We start from the raw sequence: 19,643 nt of genomic DNA on the forward strand, positions 1-19,643 counted from the left end.
TGTTAGACAATAGTCCAGGATGATCCTTAAAAATTTCTTTTGAACAAAAGGGATATCATCCCTTTTACTAAAGGCCCAATTGAGAGCCAGAAGCACGTCGTCATGCTGAATTATCGTAAATAAAGACGCGACATTGGCAGTCACCAAAAAAATTTCAGTATCTTTAGAAAAAGATACATTTTTAATTTTCTGCAAGAAACTTGTGGTGTCTTTAAGATAGGCTTTTGTAGTTATGACACTGGACTGTAAGAAATGGTCTAGGTACTGGCCTACTCGAGCAGTCACGGAGTCTATGCCGTTGACGATAGGTCTGGCTTGGGGTCTCTCTGGGTCCTTATGAATTTTGGGGACCGTGTAAATTGTAGGTATTCTGTTGAAACTAGGACATAAATACAATTTTACTTTTTTGGTGATTATTCGCTTATAAAACCCATAATCAACAGAATTTTGCAAATCTATCCTATATTTACTGGTGGGATCCTTATCTAATTGGAGATATGTATTTTCATCCTTCAGCATATTGAAGAGAGCTGTGAGTGGTAATAGGTCTTATCCATAACCACCACTCCCCCTTCCTTATCTGCCGGAAGGATGATTACATCTTTTCTATTCTCCAGAGCTTTGATGCCATCCCTTATGTGTTTAGGATTCAACGTTTTATTAGGTGTAACTTTGTCCAAATCTTTTAGGACCAGTTGTTTAAAGATCTCTATCTGATGGTTAGCAGGTTGTGGAGGATTAAAGAGCAATCTATTTTTGAGGCCGATGTCAACTCCTACCGTATCTACTACCTTTTTGGTCCTTAAATTGTAGTTACTGGACAGGAAATACTTCTTTATATTAAGCTTTCTAACATACTTATGTATGTCGATGTAAATGTTGAATTTATTCATAGGTTTTGAGGATGCACATTTTAGCCCCGCATTCAGAATATTTGTTTCCTTTTGTGTTAGTTTGATCTTGGATAAGTTGTAGATTCCACTTAATCCTGTTCCCTTCGCCTTTTTCTGCTGGACTCTCCACCCTCCTCGGCAGCCTCTTCGTGATTGGTCCTCATGCTCCTGAGTGGGCTGTAATGATGCTCTCATTGTGGGAGGTGCCACCATTCCTGTGCACTGTTGGGGTAATATGATTGTCTCGAGCGGTCCCTCCAGGGGTGGCCGCTTTTTTCAATTGTTCAGTTTGTTTGCACCCCCCCCCAAAAATTTTGAGCACCAGCTGTTTGGGTTCATTTTCATAGGTTTAATTGTTACGCTCTCCTTAGATCGCTGCTCAAGGTCTCAATTTCGGGAGTTGTGATGTTTATATCCACCTGCATCTGCACCATATGTTGCCGACGTGTGATGCCTGCATGCATGTTCGCATGCTTGGCGTCATTATGCCAACATTCCCTTGTGCGCATGTGTGCACGCTGATATCACGCTTTGACGTTATCTGCAGCCCTGGCACCATCCTACCCATATGTCTGGGGCATTTATAGTGGGACCTAGTCCCCCTTGGCTGTGGGCCAACATGGTGCTGGGAGGGGCCAGATTTCCCACTGGAGATAGATTGAAGGGGCCTTTTCTTTTCATTTGTGATCTTGATCTGTTTGGTTGAAGAATCATCCCCTGAAAATACTAGGTAACTTTTTGTCCCTGGTGACAAATTTCTTGGCTCACACTACATATTTATATGGGTCTATTTTTTTGCGTCCAATTGGTACTCATATTGGGGCTTCAGATATTGTTTCCCCTGCTATTGCACGTTTTTTACATTTTTAGTTTCTATTTTCAATACCCATTTAGTATAGTACCTCCTTAGCATTCACATTAATCTCATTTGTAAACCATTTTCCTGTCTATATTGATAGCACCTGGAGGTAGCTATGACATAGCAATGATGATGTTGTGAAAGCGTCAGCTGTTTGTCCTGCTTCTGTTGTCACATGAATTTTGACTATTCATTACAATAAAGGCTTTTATCGGAGTGCGGCTGTCCAGAATCTATTTCTTCTATATTGCTCGCTCGTGCTGAGCCTGCACCTGGCTTCCACCTTGAGGAGGGCGTTACCTTTAGCCTACCACCCTTCAGTACCTGGAGGTACTTAGTATTGGGAGGGGCTAGGTTTCCATCTGGGGATAAACTGAAGAGGCTAATTGAGGGTTTTTCTTTTCCTTTGAGATCATGATCGGTTTGGTTGAAGAATCATCACTCACCTTTGCAAACACTGGGTAATTTTCTGTCTCTAGTGGCAAGTTTCCTGGCTCATATCACACACATACATGGGTCTATTTTTCTGTTCAATCAGTACCAACATTGGGGTTTCGGACTTTTCAACACACATTTAGTATAGTACCTCCTTAGCATACATATTACCTCACTTGTAACACATGGGGTCATTTTCTTGTCTATTTTTAACAGTACCTGGAGGTACTTAATACACTTTTAATTTCTTTTCACCTTCTCCCCTTTTTTTTCAGGTTGGTTTTTGGTATTTTGGTATATATATTTTTTACCACAGCAATGATCTCTCGTGTACCACCTCATTGGTTTTCCCACTGGGTGTCTTGGTCCCCTTCCACTACTCTCGTGTCAGACACTAAGCAGTGGTCACTATTTGGAGACGCTACGTTTTATCAAGTTCCAAGCTGGTTTGTAAGTCCCTTTTGGTTGGCACCAATAACCCAAAATAAGCAAATGAGTACTTCAAAAGTATAAAAATACAAATGTTTATCGATAACATCAATCAGCTAAACTTTTGTTGCATAAAAACATATCCACAATTCATCAGTTTAGATTGCATTCCCAGTGTGGATGTAAGCAAGAATTTAAATGTGCTGAAGCCTGTATTCATTAGCCCTATTTAAGTATATTAGGTATATACAGATGCATATAGTGAAATTTCTTCCATGTGTAGGGCCAGATACAGGAGTTAGTTGTAGGTCACTGATATGGATCTCTACGTGTTTCGCTAAAAGGCTTCCTCAGAATATCCTATTAATAATACACACACAGAGTCAACGCCAGAGCCTCAAAGTGCTTAGTCTAAGGTGGGGAAGGGGGGAGAAAGACATCTGGACCAGACCGCAGATATGGAGGCAACACATCAGAGTCAACACAACTGAAAGAGGAGCCCTCTTGGGCAGTTAATTGCTTAAAGTGTAACTCCACTTTTGTTGAGAAAAAAAACATCCCCTCTGGGTGATCAATGTACATTGCAAGGACTATAACAAACTTTGTTGCATATTCCTATCTTTTGTTATTCTGAAGAAATCCATGTGTGTTTCTCTGTGCCTCTGTTCTGAGTGGGTCTAATGGTAGCGGTTTCATAATTAACTGTGAGGTGTGGAGCTACAGGGCGGGGCCTGCATCCCTTTAGACGGGCTCCTATTGAAAATATCTCTCAAAAATTACATTTTTGTTGCAAGGGGTGCCTGACATCTGACTTGTATCTTAGACAAATAAAACAAAGTGTAGCGCTAAAAAGTGAAAAGTGATAAAAAATATATATACATAAGTGAAATGAACACACTAATTAAACGTGTCTTATATTAACATAAAGAAGTTCATCTTTGTAGTTCATATGTAAATAGGACCATTGGAGTCCTTAGCTGTGAAGCCAGTGAAAAGAAACGTCACCAAAATAAGTGAAAACAGTCTGGGCTATCTTGCGCCCCAAAATACCATAAACCAAATATTGTGGTGATGGTTAATAGTCGTTCATAAAAAATAAAAATGAAAAAAAGGGATTCCAGAAATCCAACAAGACTTTACAGAGTCCACCTCAGTGTCTAATATAAGAATATGTGAAATTCCCTCAACCAGTGAAGTTGGAGGCTTACCGGAGGGTTTGAACCCGAAACAGCATATGCTGTAGGGGTCAAACCGGCTTGTATTGCCCACCGGCAATGAGGGGAATCTTGACAATCAGGAGGAATAGGGGTCCCAAATACTTTCATGGAAATATCCTCTCCGCACAGTTGATCACATAGACGTTTCTCTACTGCGCAGCGCCTGCGCAGTAGAGGGGGGTCCTTATCCGCCGAGCGGAACTTTCTCGGCAGAACACCAGTCCACAAAACATCTCCACGCCCTCCAGTAGAAATAAGTGTCTACCCCAGAGAAGCTAATCTTTTTACAAAGTCCATTTGCATCTTCCATATCTAGCAGTCAACATGTGTGTGTTCTGTGCACTAGGTTTTGTGAAAATCAGCTTCCGAATATTCTTCAGTTTCCACCAGCTTTTAGGCCACAAGTCCATGTGGTTAACTGGATAGGCCTTTTTAGTTATTGCTTTTTACATTTACCAGGAACTCCCTATAAGTCGAGTACCACACTCGATTTAGTGGTAATTTCTTTTTTCTGTGTTTAGACTGATAGCTAAATATGTTCTTTAAAAAAAACAGTTGTCATCACTGTTTGAGTTACTGAACTTTGTATATTATATTTTTTTGTTATTTGGCATTAAAGGCTGGTTTATTTATACCATAAAATTTTGGAATAGCTAGCAGGGGAGCTTCAGTTGTATCCACAGTGTTCTTACCAAAGCTAAAGGCCCATAAACTCCTGCAAGAAGATCTCACCTCAAATCCTAGGAACCAAATAAATAGTCTTTAAATAGTGTTTTTTAACTTGCTAACAACCACCCAAAACTGAAAATAGTAGAACATCTTTTCTTTCTGTCTGATATATGGTTGGTTAGTTTCTGACATCTGAAAAAAAAAGTCCACATGTAGCCATAATTCCATGTACTTGTTTGTTGTTTCATGTAATTTTGTATATTGTTTTGTGTTTTTTATTGTTTCAAGATTTCATTGTTTTGCACTAAATCGGAATTTAGCACCCTGATGTTTAGGCAGGGTGGCTACTAAATGTATCTGCCAAGTGATAGTTGCCTTGGCCAGTTAATAGGAGGTCAATTGATTTCACCCTAATTCTGGAATTGCTGCACTACTCCCTTCTGTCACTAGATGGCCGGGTATCTGGGAGCATTAGATAAGACAAGGGCATTGCAAGGACAGATTAGGAATGAATGGGGTGTCTCAGCCAATGGGCAGGGATTTTATTGGGTCCCTTGGCCTGCTGGGAGAGCCTATTTATTTGGGTGGAGTCAGGTGATCGGGGTTCTGTGCCACCTGGATGGCTGTCTGGGTGGACGTGTGTTGTAATGCCCCGCACTGCTAGGCCATTAGCCTTGGGCCTATCCCAGGGACATCTGGCTGCTAGGCTGTCTGAGGGCCTATCCAGAAGCAAGAGAGCAGCGTAGGGTTGGGACTGCTGCTTGCAGTCCAACCAGAATTAACGGTTACGCCGGACGGGGAACCAGTCGTGGCCGAAGGTAGAGGGAAAGCTGTCGCCCCTAAGGGACCATCCACCTTGCCACCGGAGACCACTGTGAGTAAGCTGAGGGCAGTACCAGAGCAGACTTCTCGCCAGCCGGGGACGGTGAAGAAGTGGGAAAACTTCAGAGAGTGCCAAGTCAGGGAACCAGCAGGACACAGAGGTGATGCTTGTGGAGTGCCAAGCCAGGGAGATAAGGTGTCAGCAAGGGTGAAACTTGAGGAGTATCTGTGAGTGCCAAGCCAGGGACCCAGCCGTGAAGTGGGGGTGATGCTTGAGGAAGATACTGAGTGCTAAATTGGAAGAGCTCAGGGGATCCATTGGCAGAGAATCAGTAAGTCTAGAGCAGGGGTCTCAAACTGGTGGCCCGCCAGCTGTTGCGGAACTACAAGTCCCACCATGGCTCTGCCTGTGGGAGTCATGCTTGTAACTGTCAGCCTTGCAATGCCTCATGGGACTTGTAGTTTTGCAACTGCTGGAGGGCCGCCAGTTTGAGACCCCTGGTCTAGAGAAAGAGTGAGGGCTCAATGGAAGTGAAGTTCTACAATAGGAGATTGTAGAAGAAGTGAAAGAGTTCATTGCAACCTTTGTTAGAAACTGTTACAAGACCGTTGCAATAGGAGACAGTGTTCCTACTCATGCAGATGTGGTGTCTGGCTAGATACCTTTCCCTGCATGGCTGTCCACATATAGAAGTCTCGGAGTCTGCCAATTAACATTGCATCTACTTAAGGGTGTTCTGGCCCCCAACCCTCTCTCCCACAGTTCTGTTTAAGAGACAATAAATCTCTTTGCATTCAAGAAGTGTCTGCGCCCATCAATCTACTTTGCATTACACCCACCATGCCTTGTAACCCACTCTACACAGAAAGATGTCAACTGTCCCTAACCCTGGAGGTCACCATAGGCCTCAGGGCTACAGGAGCAAATAGCTAAAATAGACAGCTGTAAAACATATATGTATATGAACTGTTTAACTGGACAAAGTATTTGGAACTCTCTTCCTCCATTCTTGTGATTCACACACCTCTGCCACAATATGCAGTCAGAAAGATGACACCTGTATTTCCTGGTTTAACTCTACAGCATTTCATGTCACCTCCCCACCCTCAGCTGGCTTACTGAGCAATGAATCAACATCATTATCACTCATGAACAATGAACAGACAGGTGACACATTAGCTGTAAATATGCCACTTAACATAAATTAGTGTTATGTATCTGGCCAGGCAGAGTTACAACTCCTTTGACAGCTACAAATTTTACAAGTATGCATTGAGACTATCCAAACACACATGCAAGATAATGGCACCGCAACCCAATCATGCAATCAGTGCTTTCTGTTTCCACTAACCATGACTGACCCACGGTCTCCACCCCACAACATAAGAGTCCTTCCATGTAGATAAAGTTGGCAACCAGGTGAGGATGAATAAAATGTCTCATTATTTTGTCCAAGGAGCACACATGTTCCAAACAGAGCCAACATTAACCACTAATGTTGGCTCTGTTTGGTACATGCGTATTCCTTGGACGAAATAAAGAGACATTTAATTTGTTGTCCACTTTACCTACATGTATTGAGACTATGGGGTTGATTTACCTAAGGCAAATAGACTGTGGACTTTGCAGTTGCTCTTAGTAAATGAGGTAAAGCAGCACGTTGCAAAGAGTACTCAATCATGTGCAAATAAAAACAAAAAAACACAATTTTTGCTTGCACATGATTGGATTATGGAAGTCAGCAGAGCTTCTGCTTATTTGTAAAGTGCACATTCTATTTGCCTTTAGTAAATCAACCCTTATGTATTTAGTTGTTTGTTTGGAGTTTTGCTTTAAAGCAATCCTGTACTCAAAATGTGATGATTTGTTGTCCTACAATATATATATATGCAAAATATAAGATGGCTGATTTTGCCTAAAAAGTACCCTAAAACATCTACCTTTTGCTTTGAATCTCTCCTGAAAAATAGCAGTGCCCTTTTAATCTGTAGTCTAAAAGCTATGCATTTACAGTAGGAGATTATCTTGGGCACTGCTGTCTCTGGTTGCAAGTCTCATGAAATTGGCCAAGAAAGCTGAACCTAATGACCTACAGTGCAAGAATCTCCATGCTTTTGGCTTATTCATTCTGTGGATCTCTGCTTCCTCTACCTCTCCTGAAGCTTCTTGATCATTACCCCACCAGTCATCAGTTGACCAATCATCTGACATAGGGAAGCAAAGCCCTTCTTTTCTATCAAGATTCCCCCCCACACACAAATACAGAGATGATTTGTGGAACAAGGTATGGTAAATCCATAATTAGGATAAGATCAGCTGCAGGTAGCCTACAGGCAATACTGAAGACTAGTTCTTTGCCCTCCACTTGCCTACTTGTGCACTGCTTCCACAGTGCAAGTCCACTTTACATTTTTTTGTTGTTATTTAAAGGATTCAGCCTGTGCTTCTACAAAAGAGTTCTAAATGATTCAGAAACTGACAGTGGAATGCTTCCCCTTACACCTACCAAAACATGTATCTGCCAAGCATCTGAGGAGCATTTCTCATCTGTGTCCCATGTACATTTCGATGATTCCAGGCAGAATTCATAAGGGATTGTCCTATCTCCGAGCTCGCTCTGTAATAGCTGAAGGGAAACAACTGTTCTGTCTCTCTGCCTTCCCTCTCCGGCTGGATAGTCTGCGGTTTCATATCTCAAGAGAGGATTTCATTGTGAAGAAACATCTGTGCTCTCTTTTTCAACTTATGTTCCATCCCTTCTAGCTCTCTTGTTCATATCAAGTATTGCAGAATAATATTTGAAACTATTAAAGTTTTTGTTCTATTTTTCTGTTTTTGGAAAAGAGTCATCCCTTAAAACGAGAAAGTATAATATGTCCCAGGACAGGGATTCTGATAGCTGTCTGGCTCAAGGGGAGATTTTGCAGGATGATGCGTATACAATAAACATGCCTAAGAAAAGGTTTTACTGGAATATAATCCTAGTGTCTGATTTAAGAGAAAAGAACCTTCAGGTCATTGGATTCTGTTGAAGGGAGACATGAAATTGACAAATGGATTAAGTCAATATTTGAAGATCTTTCTATGTCAGATTGGAGTAAAACATGGAATGAGTTTTTGAAGAAGCCTTTTAGTTTACCTTACCTCTCTGTTTTCATCTCTGCACTCTGGGTAGACAGCACAGAATGACAGTACAAATGGTAGAAGTTTATCTGCAGAGTTGTTGGGCTTGCTATGCATTAAAGCAAGGATCTCCAAACTTTCTAAACAAAGGGCCAGTTTACTGTCCTTCAAAGTTTAGGGGGGCTGGACTGTGGCCATTGGGAGTAAAAACTGTCCAGACACCAGTGAGAGTAAACAGTGCATCTTTGGCATTGGGGGCAGAAATAATGCCCCGTTGTTGGTGTCAGTGGGAGGAATAGTGCCCCATCATTGGTGTCAGTGGGAGAAAAAGTGTCCTATAGTTGTTGTCAGTAACAGGCATTATGCCCCATTGTTGGTATTAGTGGGAGAAATAGTGTCTAGCATCAGTGGAAGGAAAAGGGCCCCAAGGCCCGGATAAAGGAAATCAAAGGGCCACATCTGGCCCCCAGTTTGAAGACTACTGCATTAAAGGATGGGTGGTTCAGCGTAAAGCCTCTGCTTCTTAAGGGAGTGCTTTATAAATTATCTATGGAAAAGACAGCTGGAGGAAAAAGAGCAATTTATTGTAGAGCTTACCCCTGGAGGGGCTGCTGAGAATATACCCTACTTACTAGTACAGAGACTGCCAGTCATAAGCACAGTTCTTTACACACTGACAATTCAGGCTCAGTAGAGATGATGACTTTTTAGAATTCATTGTTGAGTAACTTGAAACAGGAGAGGGGTTCGGGGGTTTCGCATATTACAAAACGGTCAATAGGAGGAGCAACTTCTAGCACAAATCCTTATAGCTACTGACACACAGGAAAGTCCCAATGTAGGTCTTATTCACAATGTCCCAGGAGCTGACAGACACCCAGCTTTCACAGATAGTTCCTTAGTGAGGGAGATAAAAAGATCCTTCTTCAGAACAGAACTTCAGGAAAGTGTCCTCCAAGAAAAATCCATTAGTAATCTTCTCCAGACCCCATCCCAGCACCTGCCAAGGTCCAAACTGCATTTCTTGTTTCAGCATAGTTGCCTTCTGGGGCAGCAACCCCAGCAGAACTGGAACCCTCCCTGAAGAGGAAAGAACCTCCCAAACATTTATCACTACCCCAGCCACCTTCTAGAGGTAATAATAATGTGCTGCTCACTGTTCATCTGAGGGCCTTCTGGAGAGGATGTTGTACCTGAGGACCTGCAGTGCAAAGATCTCCCTTCTTCCACTTCATTCATTCTATGAACCTGTGCTTTTTCTGTTTCTCCTGCTGCTTCTTGAATATTACCCCATCAAGGTGGCAGGTCTGACATGTGGAAGAAAAGCCCTGCCTCTCCACACAGACACATGATAACAAGGCATGGTTAATCAGTAAAAGGGAAAAGATCATCTGCAGGCAGTCTATAGCCAACAATTATGACTTTGTCCTTTGCCCTCCACTTGGCTTTCCTTGGCACAGCTTCCAGAGTGCAGGTCTTCTTTTTAAGTGCATGTAAAACCTCACATATACCCAGTGAAGTGAACAGCCTCAGATGATAGGATAGGAAGAAATGGATGGCTGCACTCCGAGGTATATGATACATCTCTTTAATGTAAAATCTGCAACATAAATAACACCACAGGACAAGAAAGCAGGTACAGGTAGATGCGTTTCACACAGCGACGCTGCACTTATTCATGAATAAGCGCAGCGTCGCTGTGTGAAACGCTTCTACCTGCACCTGCTTTCTTGTCCTGTGGTGTCATTTATGTTACGGATTTTACATTAAAGAGACTTATTTACCTCGGAGTGCAGCCATCCATTTCTTCTTATCCTATTGCACGGCCAGCGAGCCAAGGCTAGCACTCTTGGGAGATGTCCGTTCACCAGCTTACTTGGTCCCATCACTCACCTGGAGTGGCATTTTCCTTTTCCCAGATGATACACAAGGATAAAACAAATCTCCCAACATAACTTTTACATGTATATCTGCTGTCTTCAGCTGTATATATCCTTTAGAAAGTGCTCTTCATGTTACAGATTTTCTCATCTTGGCCAGCACTGGGAGTGGATTATTGGCATACAGCAAAGACAGCTGATTGGAGGAAAGGCACACACCCCACTGCACATTGGCAAAGGAAGAAAGGGATGTACAGAACTGTGCTGTGAGATGGCAAGCTGATTACTAATCTATTTATAGCAACCTCCCACAACACACACTTCAGGTTGCCGTCTGGGAGAACTTGTCATAAGTTTTCAGGCTGATAACAGAAGAACGGAGCAGGAGCAAGCCACGGGACTTAGTGCTTTGAAGAGAGATAAGTAAATTCTACAGATATATTGTCCTCAGCTCAAATTTAATGAATCGGGTTTACATCCACTTTAACTACGCCTGACCCTGTTTTAGTTTAATATCACTGAGCAGGGGTTTTTTTCAGCTGGAACTTGGTGGAACTCAGTTCCACCAACCTCTGGCTCAGGCTCTCTGCCTACCACTATAACCTGTAAACACAGAAGTCACCTACAGTGGAGGTACAAGAGCTGGCTGGGTGCTTCAACTTAATACAGCAACAAAAGTAAGATATGTGGACGATGGTGGAGCTTTTAAGGAAGAGGGGGTTGCATAGAGAGGTCAGAGCTGAAGATGGGTGAAAGTGGTATGTGGATGGGGGATGCAGAGGTAACTGGCTGTGAAAGAAGGCTGAACTCTGTGTTCTGTCTCTGGGACAGCTAGCTAAACCTCTTATCCCAATAACTGTAGATACCATATTTCTTTGATCTCAGTTTTATTAGAACAAGCCAGATTAAATTTTTAAGTTTTCTAAGGGGTGATGACGATAGATTGAGAAATACATGTGTTGCTTCCTGCAATGTGTTGAAAAGAATGGTGACTGGTTCACTTCCTGTTAAGATTCTACCCAGAATTCTGACAACTTCCTTAAGTACACATACAATAAAACAATAAAACAGAACTGCAGCAATACAAAAGGAACGCTAGATGGCGCCTGCACACCACATATGATTGTCTTCAGTAAATTACACATTTTGCATTTAGATTTAACACAGGTACAAATAGCCAGTATAAAACATCTGGTGGACAGAACACCCCCCGCCTGACATCAAGTGATGTCACTAACAGAGTCCTCCGTAGAAAGCAACAGAATAACTTCGGTCACTGGTCTCAAGAATACTTTAACCTCATTCTGTTGAAAGATCTTGACCTCGACCTTATGGACACGATTATCCTTGCTTGGCAGTACTTTGGGGATCAAACCTAAAGGCCACATATTCCTTAGTGCCTGGCAATCTTTCATTAGCACAACATCACCAGGTTTAAGATTAGGCTTTTCAGTGTGCCACGTTCTTCTTACTTGTAGAGTAGATATATATTATTCCCTCCACCGGTTTCAAAGGGTATTGGCAAGGGTTTGTACTTGTCTCCATTGACGTTTGTAAAGGTCCTTCTCACAAAACTCTCCAGCTGGAACACCGGCAAGACTAGTCTTTTGCGTGAGTAATATGGCAAGTGTGAGAACCACTGGACCTTCAGAGTCATTTGAAATTAATGTCAAAGGTCTGGCGTTAATGATAGCTGTAACCTCTGCCATAAATGTCACTAAACATTCGTGAGTAAGCCTTGCAGTTCCTACTTGTAGGAAGATAGAGTCAAGAATTCTGCGGGCTATGCCTATCATCCTCTCCCAAACACCTCCCATGTGAGAAGAGTGAGGTGGGTTGAAGATCCACGTGCAGTCTTGTTCACTTAAGTATCTTTCTACTCTGAGAATGTCCAAGTTAGAAGGAATTTGAAGTTCTTTCACTGCTCCTACAAAGTTAGACCCTCTATCAGAGCGATCGAGTTTCACTGGGCCTCTGATTGCAATGAATTCAGCTAGTTCTGTGGCTAATACTGCAACACAAAGTTCCAGCCTGGGTATGATGTGTTCAGGAAGTGGTGCAAGTTTTGCTTTCCCCATTACAAACCCTATGTGGCATTGTCCTTTAGTGTCTATGGTTTTCAGGTAAGCTACAGCAGCAATTGCTTTAACAGAAGCATCAGAAAACACACAAAGTCTTTTCATCTGAACGTCTGCAGATGACAGAGGAGCATATGGTCGTGGAATTTTTAGGTTGGATAGAGCTGTTAGTGAGTCCTTCCACTCTAGCCATAGGTTCTTCTTGTTGGTGGGGAGAGGGTGGTCCCTATCTAGCGACTCACAGGTTAAGTCTCTAAGTAGTGCCTTACCCTGGATGGTGACAGGTGCTGCAAAGCCTAAGGGATCATACAGGCTGTTTATGGTAGACAGGACACCTCTACGGGTAAAGGGTTTTTCTTCTGTGTTTACTTGGAAAGTAAATGTGTCAGATCTTAAGTCCCAAAGCAAACCAAGGCTGCGTTGCATGGGAAGTGAGTCTGTGCCTAGATCTAAGTCCTTTAACTCGTTAGAATGATCTCGGACAGGAAAGGCTTCTAAAACTTCTCTACTGTTGGAAGCAATCTTGTGGAGTCTTGAGTTGAAACACGCAAGCATTGCCTGAGTTCTTTTGAGGAGACTGATTGCGGCTTCATTTGTGGGTAGTGATTTCAAGCAATCGTCTACATAGAAATCTTTGTCCACAAACTGTCTGACATCTGACCCATACTCTAACTCCCCCACTCTAACAGAGTGTCTGAGGCCATATATAGCAACTGCAGGGGAAGGACTGTTGCCAAATATGCATACCCTCATGCAGTATTCTGTGATGTCTCCAGAGGGGTTGTTGTCCCTGAACCAGAGAAACCTCAGAAAATTTTGGTGTTCTTCTTTAACAAGAAAGCAATAGAACATTTGTTGTATGTCTGCCATGAATGCGACTGAATCTTTGTGAAAGCGAAGAAGTACTCCTAATAGTCTGTTGTTAAGGTCAGGGCCAGAGAGGAAGACATCATTTAGAGAGACACCCTCATGTTTGGCACTGCAATCGAACACCACTCTAATCTGTCCTGGCTTCTTAGGGTGATATACCCCAAATATGGGTAAGTACCAGCATTCCTCTGAGTCTTTGAGGTTTGGGACTATCTCAGTATGACCATTCTGGAATATTTTCTCCATGAAGGAAAGGAAATGTTCTTTCATCTTTGGTTTCCTTTGAAGGTTGTGTCTTAGGGAAGTGAGACGTTTATACGCTAGTTCTCTGTTGTTAGGCAAACGTCCTCTTTGTGGTCTAAAGGGAAGAGGTGCAACCCAGCTATTAGTCCCGTCTTTCTCCATACTCCTTTCCATAACTTCTAAGAAGACTCTATCCTCAATGGACATTGCTACCTGGTTATCTTCCTTTGTTCTCTGGAACACTGTGCTTCCTACGTCGCCTTGGCCGTTGTCATAAGTATTGCTGTCACAGAGGGGACGTAGGAAGCGAAGAGGTACAGGCTTGTTGTGTGGTAGCTCCTTTATGAGGATGTGATTTTGACAGGGTTGGAAAAGAGTAGGACGACCGTTCTCAAGGGTACTAGTGAGCAGGTTATTAACAGATGCCGGTTTGTGTGCACCTCCCAGGCAAACATCACCTATAATGACCCACCCGAGATCCAGTTTTTGGGCATATGGGGCATTTTTAGGACCATTGATCAGTTTTTTTACTTTGTGGACTTGCAAGATATCTCTCCCTAGGTGTAAGATTATCTGAGCTTGATCATCTAATTCTGGTATGAGATGTGCTATGTGATTCAAGTGAGTCTGGTGAGCTGCTGCGCCTGGTGTGGGAATCTCTGATCTGTTGTATGGCATCTGGTTGCACTCTATTATGGTTGGTAAGGGTAGGCATGTATTACCATCCATAGATTTAATTTGTAGGCCGTCAGCTCTTCTCCCCGCCGTTTCCACTGTACCTGCACAAGTCCTAAGAGAGTAAGGACTGCTGGAGCCTTTAAGGTTTAGAATTCCAAAAAACATAGATCTAGCTAGTGACTTGTTACTCTGATCATCCAAGATGACGTAGAGCTTGACTGCTTTGTCTCTGCGTCCTTTTGGGTAAACTCTCACAAGACCGATTTTAGAGCAGGATCTGCCTCCTGTACTTCCTTTGCAGACTTCAGTACACTGTGAAGTGATTGCTATTGCGTCTGTACTAGAGTCTTTGGTCTCCCTGCCTTGCTCCATGTCCCTATGAACAGGTGGGAAAGTTCTTGGAGTAGGCCTTGGGTGTAGAGCTGTGTTGTGCTCTGTGCTGTCACATTCTGTACATTTGACACTGACCTTACAGTCCTTGGCAAAATGTGTGGACGAAGAGTAGCACTTGTAACAGATGTTGTTCTCTTTGAGGAAAGCTTTGCGATCCTAGATGGTCTTTGTCCTGAAGGCTCTGAATTTCAGAAGAGGATGTGGCATCTTATGTAGAGGGCAGAACTTAGTAAGGTTGCTTTCTTGAATCTCTGGCTGAGACTCTGCAAATCTGTGGGAAGAAATTTTAGTTTTGTGCACTGCTACTGGAGCTCTGAGTTGTTTAGGGCCAGAAGAAGTGGTATAAGACACTGGAAAAATGAAGCTGGGGTCATCTTTCATTCCTGCTTGTCTGTCTACAAAGTCCACAAACTCACTAAAGGGTGGAAAAGGCACATTGTGTTTTTGTTTGTAGTTACAGCCATGAGCAATCCATCTTTCGTGTACTCATAAGGAAGTTTTTGTGCTAAGGAGTTAATACCTCTAGCGGAGTCAAGATAAGAAAGGCCAGGTAGGTCTCCTTCTGCTTTAGCAACTTGTAACTCCATACACAGGTCACTGAATTCTCTAAGTCTTTGGTAACCTCTGCTAGGTATTTTTGGGAAGTCTTCTATCCTTTTAAACAGTGTACTCTCTATAGCCTCTGGTGAGCCATAACATCTATCCAGTCTGTTCCAGATGTTTGCAAGGCCTATCTCATGGTGGTTTATGTTAATGTCTCTGATCCTTTTGGCATGTTCAACAGAATCAATGCCAAGCCACTTTATGAGGAGGTCTATCTGGTCCCTGCAGGATAGATCTAGACCTTGAATGGCACTCTGGAAAGAGGATCGCCACGCCCTGTAGTGTTGGGGGTGATCACTAGATTTGACAAGTCCTTGGGTAACTAACTCTCTTTTGGCCAGGAACTTGGCAAAGTCTAAAGGAACATGATTGGCATTGGGATAGACTGCTGGTGTATTGTGGTGCGGTGTAAAGGCATACCTGGTAAAAGTCTCTTCTTTAGGCGCACTGGGTTCAAACTTACATAAGGTTGGCAGTTCGTATCGGCTGGTTGCATACACCTTTGGAGTAAAGACTGCTGTTTGATGCTTGTATGAAGGCTGGTTACCTTGTGGAGTAGAAGGTTTGGTTGGAACTGGAAAGTCTGGAACTCAGATTTTTCTTGCTTGTAGCGCTGGGGTCCCAGGTCGTCTTGTTGCTGCTTTATTTGATGTGACTCACTGACGTCATCTTTAATTTCTTGTTGTGGGATGCTGCTTGGGTCCCAGTGTTGGTAGACATAATCTGACGTGCATTGCGAAGAATCTTGTTGGTCCTCTTCTAGACCCGGTATGCTGCTGCCTACTCTTGGCTCATCGTAGACGGCTGCTAATAAAGCTTCTGCTGCTGCAATGGCGGCGGCAGAGTCTCTTTCTACTGCCAGCTTCTCCATGTTAGCTTCTGAGATATAGACCCAGTGGACAAGGGGAGGGGGAGGGGAGAGGGAATTCTCGGTATGGAGAATACCGAGTGGAAAAGCGGTTACTTCAGCAATTATAGATCAGAAAGTGATAATATGAAAATTGACAATTTTTTGGGTATATATTAAAATCAACGGGACATATTGAGGCATTCAAAATCGGGGCAAACACAATACGAATAATGCAATAAACATCAATATCAAAGAGGTGATGCTAAAAACGGGACAACATGTAGGACAAAAAACACACACGATGTTGTATATGTTGTAATATGTTCACCGATTTATGTGGGGCATTATATTATATGTATGTACACATACAGTCAATATTGACCAGGCCAGAATTCAATTGACTGGTTGATTAGTCAACTGAATTTTAACATAGCAAGGGGACAGCTGAAGACCCTTTGATGTGTTAATCTTATGCAAGTCTATTTGAACATCTCAAAGGGTGTTCAGGTAGTATCTGTTAATCTAATCTAATTACACATATCTAAGGGGACTTGTTGATGTTGATATGCGGGAGTGCAAATTAGGGTGGTTTATGACTGCAGCTGTTCACGGCTGGGAGTTGTTGTCTATCTGAAAGACTAAAGTATATAAAAGACCTGAATGGAGACGGCCAATCAAATTGCTCAGCCATTTAGTGTCTAGTGAATATAACACGGCATTCAGTCTATAGTTTAAGTTAGGCTTGTCTGTGTATGCACACACAGACCTAGGAACATGGGATTCTAAATTATATCTACTCTGTCGGATTTTTCGTCATCTGAGGATTTTGGACTTTGTTCTGTGTTGGAAGTCAATAAAGTGCATCTCTCTGGAAGAATTGGGTTGCTGCGGAAGAGTACTTACTAATTAATTATCATACCCACTATACTACTATCCACCCAATACATATTAATATTTATATCACTACACACAACAGCACTGACACGGTCCGGACTGGGTATGTTGTTCAGCAGCAATGGTAATCCAATTAAATCAGGGCAATCACACAATGGTGTTGCAACCATGTATTAATTAATTTGGTAGTGTAATAGTTTAATGTGATATGCTGCTGAGCATCATATAGTTGTGGGAACAGGGAGGGGGGAGAGGCTGTTAGGGGAATGACTGGGGGTAGATGCCTAACAAGACCAGCTCATGAGAGGTGGGCAGCTGACAGGGTAATTAAACCTAGAATGGTCCGCAGCGATGAGAACTATGAATGCATTCTCAGATTCGTGGGCAAGTCATAAAGTGCAAATGTCACTGATTAGCCAAGTTCACATGGTAATAATTCGCGGAAAGTAAGTAAAGTCACAGTTCCCCGTGTACAGTGACAGCCTCCTGTGTTATTCACTAAGTGCAGTGATATACGGTGTACAATAATCCAGTGTACAAGGGACTTGAAGGGAGGCAAGATTCCTGCAGCTGACAGGAGCGGTCACAGTGTGTTGGCGTTCCTCTTATGGTGTGGGGACACCTTCCGTGTTTCAAATCTCCTGGGCGGCTCAAAATGATTTCGGCATGTGCTGTGGCATTCGGTTTGTGCCTCGCAGCTGTTCGGCTCCCCCAGCTCAACGTCTCGTGGATCGTGACGGCGCTGTTGATAACGTCAACGCATTTTGCTGTAGCTTAGTAGCATAGTTTCATCTTGGACGTTTGATTGGTGGAGTTGACACACACCTTTTTATTATGGTGTGTTTACATAGAATTCGCTCATTATTAGCAATACACCTCAAGTATGGTCAGAACAAGGACAGCAAGTTTGCGGCCAAATCCTTTACTTTATGGAATCTTTTGCAGGTCGTTTTACATAATGTGTATGGGGTATAAAAAAAAATATAGTAAAGTGCATAATGGTATATAACGGGGGGGGGAGACATGAGGTCATAGGAAAGAGATCAGATTACATGACAGTGAGAACGACATTAGGACGTGGAGTCATTTTTCAAAAGTTAAGATCATTTGTGTAGTTAAAACTTTAACATTAACCAATATATTTACATAAATTGATCAAATGGATATTCTTAATAGATGATATCATATTTTGGGTGTAAAGTGACTTTATCTGGGTCCCTAAGAAAGCCTGTAGGTTCAGTTCGGTATTTAGGCCTAGAGGAACAAGGGACTTTAGACAGTACACCCACCACTTCTCCTTTTGTAGGAGCACTTGATCAAAGTCACCTCGTCTGCTAGATAACTTTAGCGCATATATACCCTTTACCTGCATTCCCATGGTGCTTCTGCCATGTTGTAAAGCAAAGTGTTTGGCTAGTGGTTTCTCAGGAATTTTTTCTTTGTCTTTGATTTCCCTTAGGTGCTCCCCAATGCGTACTTTAAGAGGTCTCTTTGTTTTCCCCACATAAATTTTAGGGCAAGGACAAGTTATCATATAGATAACTCTGGACGTAGAGCAGTTAATTAGATCTCGTATTTCATAGTGTTCTTTTCCTAGGGCATCAGAGAAGGTAGCTGTTCTATGTACAAATGGACAAATCTGACATTTGTTGCAGGGGAACATTCCTATACACCGTGGGTAGTCAGCTAGCCAGGTAGGGTCAGGGTTCTTAATGAATTCAGATTTGACGAGCATGTCTCCCAAATTTCTGGCCCATCGGGCCACCAACTTGGGTGCGGTACCAACTATATTAAGTAACCCTGGGGAATTAGTAAGGACCCCCCAGTGTTTCACCAGAATGGAGCGGACCTCCTTTCACTGGGGACCAAAAGTAGTGATTATTCTGGTTTGGTCACATACCACCTGGTTAGGGGCAGTAGAACCAGGTGGGTGTAGCACGAGTAGACTGTCACGATCCCTCATTCCTGCTTTTTGTCTTGCTTTCCTAATTTGTCTATGCGAGTAACCGCGTTCGCGGAATCTCGCGTAGAGTTCTAAAGATTCTCTTCTGTAGTCGCTGGTCTTAGTGCAGTTTCTTTTAATTCATAAGAATTGCCCCACCGGAAAACCATTCTTTAGCCAGTGGGGGTGGTGACTACTGGCACTTAAAAGAGTGTTTGCAGACGTTTCTTTACGGAGCGTGCAGGTAGACAGTGAGCCATTTTGGAGGGTGATCAGTAGTTAAGGAAGGGCAGGCTAGTCCGATCGAAGTTGTACGTCAACCTTATGTTGCGTTGATTGGTATTCAGTTGGGTCATGAAGTCATGTAGGTCTTCTGTGGTGCCCGTCCAGATCATGAGGTCATCTTCGATGTACCGCAGTCAGGTGTGTACGTGGCTGCGGTACATGGACGAGGGGTAAACGTCTTCCTTTTCCCAGAGCCCTAAATGGAGGCAAGCATAGGCCGGAGCCCATGCTGCCCCCATAGAAGTGCCCCGGATTTGCTGATAATAAGTGGTCAAGAACTGAAAATAGTTGTTGAGTAATGCAAAATCCAATATTTCGACTAGGAATTCATTTTGTGGTCCTGATTCTGGATACCATTGTTCCAGGAAGATCTTAACTGCATTGATTCCACATTCATGTGGGATCGAAGTGTACAGGGACACGACATCGATCACGACCAATAGGACTTCATCCAAGTGTTCCAAGTGCTCTAATTTGGA

The sequence above is a fragment of the Aquarana catesbeiana genome, linkage group LG06 (assembly GCF_042186555.1).
Source record: "Aquarana catesbeiana isolate 2022-GZ linkage group LG06, ASM4218655v1, whole genome shotgun sequence".
In the NCBI taxonomy this organism is placed as follows: Eukaryota; Metazoa; Chordata; class Amphibia; order Anura; family Ranidae; genus Aquarana; species Aquarana catesbeiana.